The sequence below is a fragment of the Cynocephalus volans genome, chromosome 1, assembly GCF_027409185.1.
Source record: "Cynocephalus volans isolate mCynVol1 chromosome 1, mCynVol1.pri, whole genome shotgun sequence".
Classification (NCBI taxonomy): domain Eukaryota; kingdom Metazoa; phylum Chordata; class Mammalia; order Dermoptera; family Cynocephalidae; genus Cynocephalus; species Cynocephalus volans.
Window position 1 is genome coordinate 288,972,030 of NC_084460.1, and position 14,836 is coordinate 288,986,865.

The following is a 14,836-nucleotide window of genomic DNA, read 5'->3' on the forward strand; positions in this document are numbered from 1 at the left end:
ACTACCGTGAAGTATTGGTTGTTTAGCCTCATGATCATGTGACTGACTGGGAGCTGCAGCTCACTGTTGCTGCCCAGCATCATGAGAGAGTATTGACCACTCGCTCGAAAATGCATACCGCTTTTGCACCATCCTAAAGTCAAAAAACCGTACGTCGACACATAGTAAGTCGGGGACCACCTATACATTCTTTTTCAAACTGAGGCTGAAAAGGAAAGAAAGGGAGGAAGAAAAAATATAAGACAATATACTTATATATTCAAAATATACATGTACAAAATATACATGTATAAAATATACAAAATATACTTAGCTATGTATTATGTATATTTAAAAACTACATATATGTGTGTGTATATAATACACATATATATACAGTTTTTGAATATTGATGGGGCCTCCTTAACTTGAAAATCTACCTCTGTGCTGTCCAATATGGTAGCTACTAGACTCGTTTGCCTGCTCAGCACTTGAAATGTTGTTTTTCCAAACTGAAATGTTCTGTAAGTGTAAAATATACAACCAAATTTGAAAGATAAGTATAAATTAAAAAACTGTAAAGTAACCTATTAATAAATTTTATTATTGATTACATGTCAAAATAGATATTTGGGATATATTTGAATATATATGAATATAAAGGATTTTTTGTACATATTGAGTTAAGTAAAATATGTTATTAAACTGATTTCATCTGGTTTTTCTTTTAGTTTTTTAAAAATTTGCCTACTAGAAAAAATTTTAATTACATTTGTAGCTAGGATTATATTTGTATTGGACAGTTCTAATATAGAAAATACTTGTGTCTACTTCATTTTATCCATTTGGACAACCAGCTTTTTAAAAATTATGTTTTAAAAAAATGTCAATGAAAACTAATGAGTCACCTTATATACGAGTTTGAGAGAGGAACTGGGCATGCAGAGTCAAGACCCTTGTTCTTTTCAGGCACATGATTTCTACTTGCAGGAAGCATGCATTCTCCCACCTTCTTCCATGCTGTAAGTCACATCTGGACAACCTTACAGATTTCCCCACCTTGGTCCAACACTGCAGTGGTGGAATAGACCAAAATGCCTACTTCTGAGGTTCAGTATAAGGCTCATTTTGCTCCCTTCAATTTAGACTTTATCTATTATAAATCTGTTTCTTGTTTGTTAAAACAACTGAAAAAAATCTATATAAAGTGTTATAAATACTTTCAATATTTATAGAAATAAGCTACAATTATTTGCACATATTTGCACAAAATTTGCAAATAGAAAACTTTTATCCATTCTGCATTCATTTTACCTAGAACTGTAGCTATTTTTTTTATAATAGCCATCCGAACACAATGTGAGGTGATGCCTCATTGTGGTTTTGATTTGTGTTTCCTTGATGATTAGTATTGTTGAGAACCTTTTCATATACCTGTTGGCCATTATTATGTTGTCCTTGGTATAATGACTATTCAGTCCTTTTGCCCATTTAAAAAAGCCAGATTATTTAGTTTAGTTGCTATTGAATTATAGGAGTTTCTTATATGTTTTGGATATTAATCTCTTATCCGACATACGGTTTGCAAATATGAGGACCTGTTCCATAAGTTGCCTTTTCATTTTGTTGATTGTTTCCTTTATTGTGCAGAAGGCTTTTATTTTTATGTAATCTCACTTGTTTATTTCTGCCTTTTTGCTTTTGTTTTAGGTAGAAATCATTGCCAAGGCCAACGTCAATAAGATTTTTCTCTTATTTTTTTCCCCTAGGAGTTTTATCTTTTCAGATTTTACATTTAATTTTTAATCTGTTTTAATTTGGTTTTTGTGCATGGTGTAAGATAAAGATTCAATTTCATTTGTTTTCATGTGGATATCTAGTTTTCCCAGTAATATTTATTGAAGAGACTATCCTTTCCTCACTGTGTATTCTTGGCACCCTTTTCAAAAATAACAATATGCTTGGATTTACTTTAGGACTCTCTATTTTGTTCCACTTGTCTACTTTTTGTTTTTATACTAGCAACACACGTTTTGACTACCATAGCTTTGTAACATATTTTGAAGTGTGGAATTGTGATGTCTCCAGCTTTGTTCTTCTTGCTCAAAATTGCTTTTTGTTCTTCTATGATTTCAAATGAATTTTAGGATTTTTTTCTATTTCTGAAAAAAATGCCATTGGGATTTTGGTAGAGATTGTACTGAATCTATAGATTCCTTTCGGTATTATGGACATTTTAGCAATATTCGTTCTTCCACTCTATGAATACTAAATGTCTTTCTGTTTATTTGAGTCTTATTTAATTTCTTTAATTGATATTTTATATTTTTCAGCGTCAGAATTTTTTATCTCCTTGGTTAAGTTTATTCCTAAGCATTTTATTCTTTTTGATGCTATTGTAAATGGATTTTTTTTCTTAATTTCCATTTCAGGACGTTTGTTGCTAATGTATATAGAAACACAACTGATTTTTGTGTGTTGATTTTTTATCCTGTAACTTTATTGCATTTGTTTATTAGTTCTAACAGTTGTTGTGTGTGTGTGAAGTCTTCGGGGATTTCTACATATAATATCATGTCATATGCAAACAAAAATACAAGTGTTGGTGAGGATATGGAGAAAAGGAAACCTTTATAAGCTGTTGATGCAAATGTTAATGGATGCATGCAGCTCCTATGTAAAGCAGTATGGAGGTTCCTCAAAAAATTATAACTGGAACTACCATATGACCTACCAATCCCACCTCTGAAAACATATCTGTCTTAGTCCATTTGTGTTGCTATAACAGAATACCACTGACTTGGTAATTTATAAGAAATAATTATTTCTAACAGCCTGGCAGCTGGGAAATCCAATATGAAGGTGCCAGCATCTGGTGGGGACCTTTATGCTGCATCATCCCATGGCAGAAGGTGGTGGGGCAAGAGACAATGAAAGAGCAAGAAGAAGGGGGGCCCAATTTACTTTTATAACAAGCCACTCTCATGGTAACTAACCAAGTCCCTTAATAAAAACATTGTTCCATTTATGAGGGAAAATCTCTCACGATTTAATCACCTCTTATTAAGCCTTCCTCCTGACACTGCTGCAAATCAAGTTTTCAACACATTTTTGGGGGGACAAATTCAAACTGTAGCAATATCCAAAAGAAATGAAATCAGGATCTTGAAGAGATATCTACACTTCTATGTCCATTGCACCATTATTCACAGGAGCCAAAATATGGAAGCAATTTAAATGACTATTGATGAAAAAATAGGTAAAGAAAATGTGGTCTTCTACATATGATGGAATATTATTAAGCCATAAAAATGAGGAAATCTTCTAGTTGTAACATGGATGAAGCTAGTGGACATTATGCTGAGTGAAATAAGCCAGACACTGAAGGACACATACTACATGAAATACTTATATGAGGAATCTAAAATACCAAACTCATAAAAGCAAAGAGAAGAATGGTGCTTTCCAGGGGCTGGAGGAAGGAGGAAATAGAAAGTTATTAATCAAAGGGTGCAAAGTTTAAGTTATGCAATGTGAATAAGTCCTAGAATACTACCAGGACAGTGTAGTGCATATTTTTCAATGAGGCTCAGTGTCTGTCACCTCCTATGAAATTGAGTGGTGTGTTTGCAGCCAACTCTCTAAGCATTTTCTCGATCTTTACATTTTTTATAATTATAGCTCAAATTATAGACAGATTTCCCCAAATTTAAATGTATGGTGTTTAAATGGTTAAATAAAAATATATGAGCAATCACAATCAAGCAATGGGTTTTTCCGATATATTAAATAAATATGTAAATCTCTCCTTAGCCTAAAAAAGATTTTTTGACCTTTTATCACTTTTAGTGATGTTTTATACTCTTAAGTTATATTATTGTAGTGCTGTTTATAGTCTTCTAGTTAAAGGAGAGTCAGAGTTTCTACTAAAGTGATCTTATTTGAAGGAGGAGGACAAATCATAGTCTTATTACTGGGATATCTGTTGGCTTAAAAAAGTGTAAACTTAATACTGAAAAATTCAAAGAATTGATAAATTGATTATTATTCTCTATGTTCTTCTGTATGCTCAAAATATTTTATTTAGCAACACTATTTAGAGAAAGTTGCAATATAGTCATGAAGTTTGTTCTGAATTGGATCTTAGACATCATCTACTACACAAAAATATAAAATATGTATTTTTGTGGGAAATTTCCATAAATGTCTTATGCTATTAATTCAGCTTAATTAGTCATTGCAATGTCCTAACTAAACACTAGAATTCTAGAAATATATATTTCTGTAAGAATGTAAGAGATTAGAATAAAGCCAACCTGTTTAGGCAGGAGCAAAGAGTCAGACATCTCAAAGCTCTACTGTAATATCATCAGTCTACCTGTGCCTACAATGTCTCCTCACCCACAGAAATACTGAGAACTGATTACACAGGGTTTCATAGACATAGCTCTGACTGCAGTGGTCCATCCTACAAAACTTAAAGTAAATTAGGAAAATAGAGATTATTTACGCCCTAAGCACAAGGTATTGTAGTGGGAATGAATGAAAATGTCAACACAAGAACAATACAAAAACTAACAAAAATCTCACAGTATAACATGTGGGGAAGGGATGAATAGAACAGTGGTCATGAGAGAAAGGGAAAAATAAAAGGCCGAAACTAATTGCAAAACAAGAAGCACAAGATGTTGTAGACTTTTAGTAGAGGGATAGTTCATACACTTTAGGGAGACTTCAAATAAGTTTAAATATGTTGGTTTTTTGGTTTTTTTTTTTTTTTTTTTTTTACTGTTCCTTGGAATTTTGATTCTATTTAGTTCAAACATCTTACAAAATCTGCCTTGTCTCTTTATTTATTTGTCAAATACACTGTTATTTAAATGCCACATATGTCTTATCTATATCTATGTATATATTTGCTATTTTAGGTAATTTAAATTTTAGATAATTTATTTGTATATTAATTCCAAGTCATTAATTTTCTCTTCAACTGTATCCATTCTGCTATCAGACTTATTCACTGAGTTTTTAATTTCAAATTTTATAGTTATCATTTATGGAAGTTCTATTTGTTATTTGGTAATGTGATTTTCCCATGTTTATAAGCTCTTATTTTATTTCTTTAACATGTCAGATAATAATTTGTAATTTTTGTCTAATGTTCTAATATCTAAAACATTGCAGAACTATGTTAGCTGCCTCTGTTATTTCTTCTGCTCTCTCCATGATGCTTTATTTCCTTCACTATTTAATTGTTCTTGACTTGGAGCTGCTTTTTTTCCTTGAAACATTAACTATGAGAATCTTTGAAGACTGGGATAAAATAGGTCCCTCCAGAATGATATATATTTGCATCTTCCAGTAACCTGGGTTTCACTCAGTCTGGGACTCATCTAAACTAATTTTTAAGTTGCCCAAGTAGTAGATAATCTTCCACATGATCCAGCATTCCCACTTCTGAGTATATACCCAAAGGAATGGAAATCACTATGTCAAAGGGATACCTGCACTCCCATGTTCATTGCAGCTCTGTTCACAATAGCCAAGATAGGGAACCAACCTAAATGTCCATCAATGGATGATTGGATAAGGAAAATGTGGTATATTTACACCATGGAATACTACTCTGCCAAAAAAAGAATAAAATTCTCCCATTCAAAACATCATAGATGAGCTTGGAGAAACATGAGTGAAAAAGCAAAGCACATAAGGATAAATACCGCATGTACTCACTGTAGAGCTAGGGCTAGGGTCTGAAGCTCACAGACCCCTAGAGCCCATTCACAAACCCTTCACACGCAGGCCTACAAGCTAGGTAACCAGACAAAATGGTCTTTGGAGCCTTGGCTGAAGTAGGAATAGTCTTTATTTAGCACACACAACACTATGAACCAAGCAGTCCACAGAGAAACTCAGAAACTTAACTGCTACCTGCAAAGTCCAAAGAGAACCTGAAACTGAGCAGCTGCCAGCAGAGTAAACATGCTCTATTTTTAGACGTGAGCTCTGCCAGCCAGCCTGCTTCACAAACTGCAGAACACACAATAGCAATAACCAGAAAGATACAGGGGGGCACATGCAAAATAACTACACCCACACACAACTTGTTTACAAGAAACGTGCTGCTGACCCTCCAGCCAGACCTGAGCCAAGGGAGCCTGACTAAATTATCCTAATTTCCCCCCACTCACTCATAAGTGGCAGATAAGAGAGAAAGAAGGAAGGAAAGACAGACCAGAGTGGGGCATTGGTCTTGCAGAGGGAGAGAAGATACCTTGGGATACAAAGTGGAGTGGGGGTAAGGGGGATGGGGACAGAGGTTAGGGATAATTGGGTGGAGGACATGGGATATAATCACAATTTGTGGTAATGAGCATGCTGCCAGTATGGATCTGGCCATCACATCTTGGGCATGAGTGGTGACAATCAGCTTTGTTCCTCATGAATATTCATAACCAGTCAAAATAAATAAATAAATAACCCAAGTAGTAAGAACGTAGCTGGAGGTCTTCATGAGTCTTCATTTGTAATTACAAATTATCAAGGCTTAAAAAAAATCCAAAGTTAATATTGAAAAATATTGAGTTGATAAATTGATTGATTACTGGTGCTTTGTTTCACCACCAAAGTAAAATGTATAAAAAGGAACATGTAAGACATATTAGAACTCCTAATTACATGTATTTTTCTCTTCTGAGTTATTTCCGGTTTTATTTTTTGTATTACATGTAAGAGATAATGTTTGTATACATGCCCCTTTGTGTGTGTGTGTGTGTGTGTGTGTGTGTGTGTGTGTGCGCGCGCGCGCACGCGCGCACCCACATGCACACCTTTGTGTAGGGTCTGCTCTAAAGATTGTTTTCTTTTGTCTAAGAAGTTATTCCTCAAAATGTTTTAAAGAGTGTAGCAATGGTAAGTGAATGGTAAGGCAAAAAAATAGCAAGTTCACGTTTATCTTTTACAAAAATCATTTTAATGAAAGTGGGCATAAGTGTAGTAAGACTGAAGATAGGGAGCAAACTGGGAAAGTATGATAACAATTCTTGCAAGATCTGATTCAGGCTTGAGTTAAAACTATAGTGGTGAGAGTGGAGAAGAGGGAATTTATGAAAGAACTGTACATGGAGTGGCCTCGCTTCCCTAGAGGAATTTAATCAATGAAAAGACTTGATTAGTGCTATCGTTTATTATTTCTGCCTCATTCTGTGCAGTGAAGGAACTCTGTGAAAAGTGTGAATAATTTAGAGAGAAATTTGACCACACTCAGGTATTCACAACTCTAAGAAAAAATTCTATATAGTTAATGATACTACATATGTCTGCGATCTGAAAGTCCCTGTATATTGACATTTTTCCAAAAAATTAAAGTTTATTATATGTAAGAATTAAATACTGAAGAACGGGTAGTGTATTTATGTATTGTGATTGTGATACTTCTTGATATATAGTCAAAAAATTTCTACAAAGAGGGATATTACTATTGTATCCTGTATTAGTCAGCGTTCTCCAGAGTAACAGATCTCGTAGGAGATCATACATATATGGAGAGAGAGAGAGAGAGAGAGAGAGAAATTATAAGGAATTAACTCAAAAGATTATGGAGGCTGAAAGGTCCCAAGACTTGCTGTAAGCAAGCTAGAGACCCAGGAGAGCTGATAGTGTAATTCTAGTCTTAATTCCGAAAGCTGGCAGAGGCCAGAGACCAAGAAGAGCCGTTTTAGTGTGATATGTGATTCTAAAGGTAAGAAAAAACCTATATTCCAGCTCAGGCAGTCAGGCAGAAAGGTTTCCTTCTATGTGTGGTTAGGTCAGACCTTTTGTTCCATTCAGGCCTTCCACTGATTGGATGAGGGCCACCCACATTAAGAAGGGCAATCTTCTTTACTCAGTCTATGGATTCAAATGTTGATCTCACCCCCAAACATTCTCACAGACACACCCAAAGTAAGGTTTTGCCAAATATCTAAGCACCCCATGGCCCAGCCAAGTTGACGCATAAACCACCACACATACTTTATGATTTATAGTTTATAATTTGCTAGTGAGATATATATATGTGTGCAAGTGAATAAATATGAATACATGCATGCATGCGTAGTTATAATACATTTATGTATATGAATATTACATACTCACATTGTATTAGTCCATTCCATTGCTTATGACAGAATACCTGAAATTGGGTAATTTACAAAGAAATGAAATTTATTTCTTACAGTTTTGGAAGCTGGGAAGTCCGTGGACCAGGGGATGCATCTGGTGAGGCCCTTCTTCTGGGTGGGAACTCTTTACAGGGTCCCATGGTGACTAGGGTGTTACATGGCGAAAATGGGCTAAGCAAGAGAGAGTTAACCTTCTCTCTCTCTCTCTCTCTCTCTCTCTCTTCCTCCTTACAAAGCCTCACCCATGCTAACTCATTACTCCATGAATGGATTAATCCATTCAAGAGGGCACAGTCCTCAGAATCCAATCACCTCTTAAAGGCCCCACCTTTCAAATACCATAATTGGATTTCCCACCTTCTGAATACTGTTACAGTGGGCATCAAGTTTCCAAACTATGAACTTTTGGTGGACACATTAGACCCATAGCATGCATTAAGGGTAAGCTTTCCATCTACAGTAAATTCTAAACATTAAAGGCATATGGTCTTATCTTTATTCTGAAGAAATGGTGAATAAGAGAAAAGCCAGCCAATTACTCAATATGTGTTTAATGTTTCCTTAATATAGTTTGGAATAAAACAGAATTTAGAGACATAGTCCTTGGCCTCAAGAGATTTGAATGTTAGAGAAAGTAAGCTTTATGCTAGCTTCCTAGATGGACATTCATACTAAATCATTTATAGCATTTTTATTCTAAAGTGATTGTGTTTATCTCATAGAAATTTGGACATAGTCTGCCTTTTTTCCATTTAAAGATTATTCACTATTTGATATGTGTGGCAGACAAGGAGATTCACCTCCAGATCTCCTTGAGGGAAGGATTGTTACCTATGTTGCTCATGGTTCTGACCTCAAGCAGCCTGTAACTATCAGGTGCTTCAGAGTCATCTTCAGCAACAGAGATCACCTGGCTGAGGTCACACACTCCTGAAGTAGCTCATGTCCAGGGACTGACCTCAGGGGGTGCCAAATCCCAGTCATTTTGACTCACTGAAGGACAAGTCTGACCGGTCCAAAGCTCTCCATGCACTTGACTAAGGCTTCTCTGAGCTTGCTTCAAAGTTCGACTTCTTTCTTAGCACAATCTTTCTGCTGGTTCCTTTCTTCCCCAGGTGTTGATCCCTGATAAATGTCCTTCACATCAAGCTCTGATCAACTTTTGATTCTAAAAATTACAATTTGTGACCATATAAAGATCAAAAGTGGAAAATGGTTATAAAATGGGAAAAGAAGAGTTGTTTTTTTGTTTGTTTGTTTGTTTTTTTGGTGTTTGGTTTTCTGTGTCTAATGTTATGAAGATATGGATTATTTTTTAAAGTCTATGTTATGACTTCACAAGCTTGTTTCTTCAAAGCTGCACAATTGAATATAACTCCTATCTGCTTCTGCAGCCCCAGGTGCAAATTTGAATCTGACATTTCAGACCTTGTTGCTATTGTTGTAACCTTTTCTCCAATGAATCAGAATAATGGGAGTTGGTTACATCCTCGGTGGCAGTCATGTTGCCTCTGCTAGTACACAGGGTATTATCTTCCTTGATATTCTCACAAAAAGAAGATCAAAGGTAGCCCAGATCTTCATCTTAAACCATCGATTATGAGTCAACGAGGGTTGGCCCAAGACAAATATCCTGATGTGTGGTTAGTCATATGATGAGTCAGTGTTCTAATCAGGGCAGAAGTTAATCAGTTGGGTTCCTTACTCACCATGCCAAACCTTCAAGCACTCCTTCCAGAGGGAATATGCATTCTTTTGGCCTATTTGGTTTTGCTTGTACATCATTATGTTTCTCCTCCCACTACCACAAGGCAAGAAAGATATTAATTGCAGTCAAAAAATAAAGTTATAAACCTCTGGCAAGCTAAAATTAAAGTTATAAACATCTGGCAAGCTAAAATGAGAGCAATCATCAAAGGTATTTCTGCCTGTGCACTTTTGGAGGTAGAATAGGACTCTTATAGCTGTGGAAGGAGAGAAACAGGAAGATGAAGTAGTTCACTTTAGATCAGAAACCAAGTTGGTGGCAAACCTTGGACTAGAATCCAGATGAGATGGCTAACTTTTAACCACATCATGCTGCATGCTATTCAGACTTCCTTGGTTGACTGGTGTTGATGTAACCAAAAAGACATCTCTTCAAAATTCAACCGATATTTATTGAGCACCTACTACAAGCCTGGTACTGTTTTAGGCATAGTATATTGTATTAGTTACAGTTCTCCAGAGAGAAAGAACCAATAGGATAGGTATATAAGTAGATGAGAGGGGATATGTTAGGAGAATTGGCTTGCACAATTATAAAGGCTGAGAAGTCCCATTATAAGCCGTCTGCAAACTGGATGCTAGTAGTGTGGCTCAGTCCAAGTCTGAAAACCTCAGAACTAGGGAAGCTAATGTTTTTTCTCAGTCCAAAGCCAAAGGCCTGACAGTCGAAAGGCTGATGAGCCTGGAGTTCTGATGTCCATGGACAGAAGAGAAGAGTGTATTCCAGTTCCAGTGGGGAGAGAGGGAGATTGGCCTTTTTCTGTGTTTTTGTTCTCTTTGGGCCTTCAGCAGATTCGATGGTGTCTGCCCATACTGATGATGGATCTTTCCCACCTAGTCCACTCAGGCCCACATGCTAATCTCCTCTGGAAATTCCCTCACGGACACACCTAAAAGTAACGCTTTACCAGGTTTCTAGGTATTCCTTAATGTAGTCAAGTTGGCACCTAAAATTAACCTTCACTGTATGTATGGCAGTGAATCAGACAGAAACATTTTTGTTGTCAAGAAGTTTACTTTTTGGCAAAGATCTTTTTTTTTTTTTTTTTTTTCCACTAGAGGCCACCTATAGCATATCAATAGCACGATAAGTGCTTAACCACACAAAGTAATAAAAAATGGCCTTTGCTATTCTTGTGATTTAATCTAGAGCAGCATTTCTATCTTGGCACTGGTTTCATCAGGCTAGTGTAAGGCCTTGCTACTGAATACATTGTTAGCAATGATCACAGCATGCCTGAATACTTTTTTTGTAACTATGCTTAAATGTGTTGTATCATTCAACTACAAGGAAAATGTTTTTTATTAAATAACATTTCAGGTTAGAAGAATGGCATAGCACTTGGCCATGTTTTTCTAAATGAATACAACAATTGCATAATAATATTTAAAAGTAGTTGCTTGAACTTTTTTCTTTTCTTTGCAGAAGAACTAGCAGGTAGTTCAACAGAACAATATTTGTTTAATTCCCAATTTATCATGATTGTCAATGGTGAAGGAGCTCAGAGAAGGAAATTCAAGGAATCAGGGACTGCACAGGCATAGAGTATAATCAGTCATCAAAAAGTCATTTATTGACAGATATTGTTCTTCTAATTTTATAACACCTCATGCATTTCCTTCATATTACTTACTACAATTAGAGTTAATCATATTCCATTATTTCTGGAGAAGCATCATGGTTAAGTGGCAAAGAGCATGGCCTCAGAAGCCAGCCTTTCAGGGCTCATTTCTCCTTCCACCACCTGCTAACTATGTAGATTTGGACATATTACTAAACACATCTGTACTGATTCCTTGTGCGAAAAATAAGTAAAATAACACACTACTCGTAGAGTTATTATGAGATCCAAATTAGTTAATATTTGCGAAGTACTTAGAATAGTATTTGGCATATAACAAGCATTACATAACTATTTGTAAAATAAATAAAAATTTTAAATATGCCTTTTTTACTAGTCATAGGAAGATGAAACATATATGCCTTAATTACTGACAGTATTCTCATCTCTTTTAACAATAGTTGCATGTTGAGTTGCTTAATAAATTATTTAACAAATGAATGGATGAAAGTTTTGAAGTCATAAATGGTAACAATATCTATGCAAGATCATATCTCTTGGTTCTGTCGATTCTTCAGTAGAGTAAAGGGGCTAGGGATACTTCTTTTAGTGCTGCACAAACATCATTGCATTTGACCTTACAGCAGCTCTAAAACATAAGTATCAAATCTCTACCTCACAGAGTAGGCAACTGAAGTTTGAAGAGATTAAATAATTTATCAAAGTCTCAGCAGAATTTAGGATCAAATCCAGGTCTTTTTTTATACCAAAGGCCATGTTGTTTCATGTTACACAGTCTTATACCAAGAGAGAGTGTTTGGTGATAGCAGGCAGGGGAATCTGAAATCCACAAGGAGAAATTTACAGAGGCATAAGAAAAACAATAAAACAGGATGTCTAATGTAAGGATTTGTCTTTCAAAAGACGTATCTCCTGCTTTTCCTTCCAGGCAAATGTCAACCCCAAGGATTTTAGCAATATTCTACATTACTTGCTGACATCTTTCACTAATGTCAATTTATTACAAAACCAAAACTTAAGTTTGAGGTCATTGTAGTTTAGGCTGTAAAATAGACTTAGGCAAGCAGTATTTTTATTGTTCAGGATTAACAAGAAATGCATATGAAATATATTTACAATAATGAATGAAAGAGAAGATCATTTTAGTTTGATGTAGCTCAAATGCAATAAAATCAAGGCAAAAATCAATACATCCTTAGTCATAAACTATGATGTACCATAATGCATAAGCCATACCCTCAGATCTATGAATTGGGAAAGTGAGAGGAAATGAGCCTGAACAGCTGTTGGAAATGATGCAAACCTACCCAAGAAATATTATGATTGGGCTTGGAACTCACTGTGCCTGGAGAAGTCAAGTAGCAACATTTCAGGAGAGATGGAATTGGCTTGCATAACACATCTTGTCTGTTTCTCTTGAATTGAGGAATGTCTTATAATTGGACTATTGTAGGGTGTAAGCTGATGGCAATAACAAGCATTATGCAGTATAATCATGAAGAATTATTCTTAAAAACACAAGAAAGCTGCTCTTATTTCTAACCAACATCCGGGGCATAGAGACACAGAGAACTTTGAGAAAGATCAGTGTGCCAGCTCCTGGTGGCCTCTGAGCCACTGTATCCCCTCATTGAATAGCTCTAATCTATTCTTTATCATATCGTAAAATATCTCCAAGAAAATAATTCATATTTAGCTGACCACACCTGGAGTTTGAATGCATTCTCTTCTGCTAGCAAACATCATTTTAAATTCTTTTCAGCTCACAATCACTTCCCTAAATACAAAACAAGCCAGAGACATTACCAGGAGCAAAACCACACATCCCTTGCTCCTTGTTTGCCTTGCTTCCAACCCAGTTTGCTCTGTCTGCTTAGCCTTCATCTTAAAGCTATAAGTTTACAGCTCACTGACTGTGGTATCAAAACATACTTTACGTTATTTCTGTACTAAATTGTCAACTCTTCACAGTAACTGAGCTGCAAGAAGACAAATTTAAAATTTGGTTACAGCCATTAATGAAGGATTTCTATGGTTCCACAAAGTTTCACTCTCATTTAATTCCGAGTATTCTGATAGGTCTTTAAAATAAAAATATGGTTCTACAGAGAAATAAAGGGTGATAAAGCAAAAGGCCCGAGACTGGGTCTGGTTGAAAGAACAGGATTTGAGTTTCACCTGTTTCACTAACTATTACTGCAGATCAACGTAAGAGTATTGAATTTGCCTGAATCTCAGTTCCTTCAGTCATAAAAATGGGTTTGTTGAATTAGATGACCCTAAAGGAATTTTTCAGGCTTTGCCCTTTATGAAAACAAAGTGAGCTGATGAAATATGTGGTTAGAGATGATAAATAGAAGATTGACTCCATTTGCTAATGACCTAGAACCTGTAGTGAAAAACAGAGAGAAGATGAAAAGATTTAGGGTGGCAAAGACTAGAGGAAGTGGCAGCTGTATCTTAGATATTCTGATTAAGAAACAGTCAGAGGCTGATCTTCATGGAGTTTCTTCTGTCAAGAAGCATTCTGTCAGGGTAGTTAAAACTCTTTCCTTAAACAGCAATTCTAGGTAGGTGCTGCCCACTTTACAAATAAAGAGAGCATTTCTTGTGTTGAAGGCATATTACTAGAAAAGACAGATTTAAACCAGGGTCTGTTAAGTCTAAAAATGAAAGGGGGTGCTTAGGAGTTAGGTATTGTATGCCAAAACAAACAAACTAGGAAAACAAACAGAAAACCAGACTGTAACTCACAATTCCATCAAAAAGCAGCAAAAAAAAAAAAAAAAAAAAAAAAAACCCTTTCATGGTAAGAAGAGTATATGCTTGTCTTTTGGAAACTCTTCTGAACAGACAAAAGAACGTGTGAGCTCTCTGTGACTGAATAGTGTGGCCAAGATGGAATGTTGTGGCAGTATAAATTACAGGGAAGATGCACAGCTTTTCATCTCGTGCCCTCACCCACAGATGTCTGTGGGATGAAAGTCAAAGCCACTGCCAGCCACCCCAGTCCTGCAGTTCTGACACCCTGTCATCTCATGCTGGATTCATAAACTCCCTCTTCATCTACCAAGCCTCCTCTTAGCAGTGCTTTATCGTACACATTTTGCTTTAAAAAAATGGAGTCACATCACAATTAATTTTGCCTTGAGAATTTCACAACGTACTTTGAGATCACAGTAACCCTGAGGATATTGTGCAATTGGGAATCTCTTGCCTAAGTTATATCTTTGTGAAAGAAAGCGGGTGAAAGTGGGGGAACTGATCTTGCTTAAAACACTTGAGTGGGCATTAAGTAAACTGCAAAGGAGCAAATTTAAAAATGACTAGTAAATCTGGTAAAAA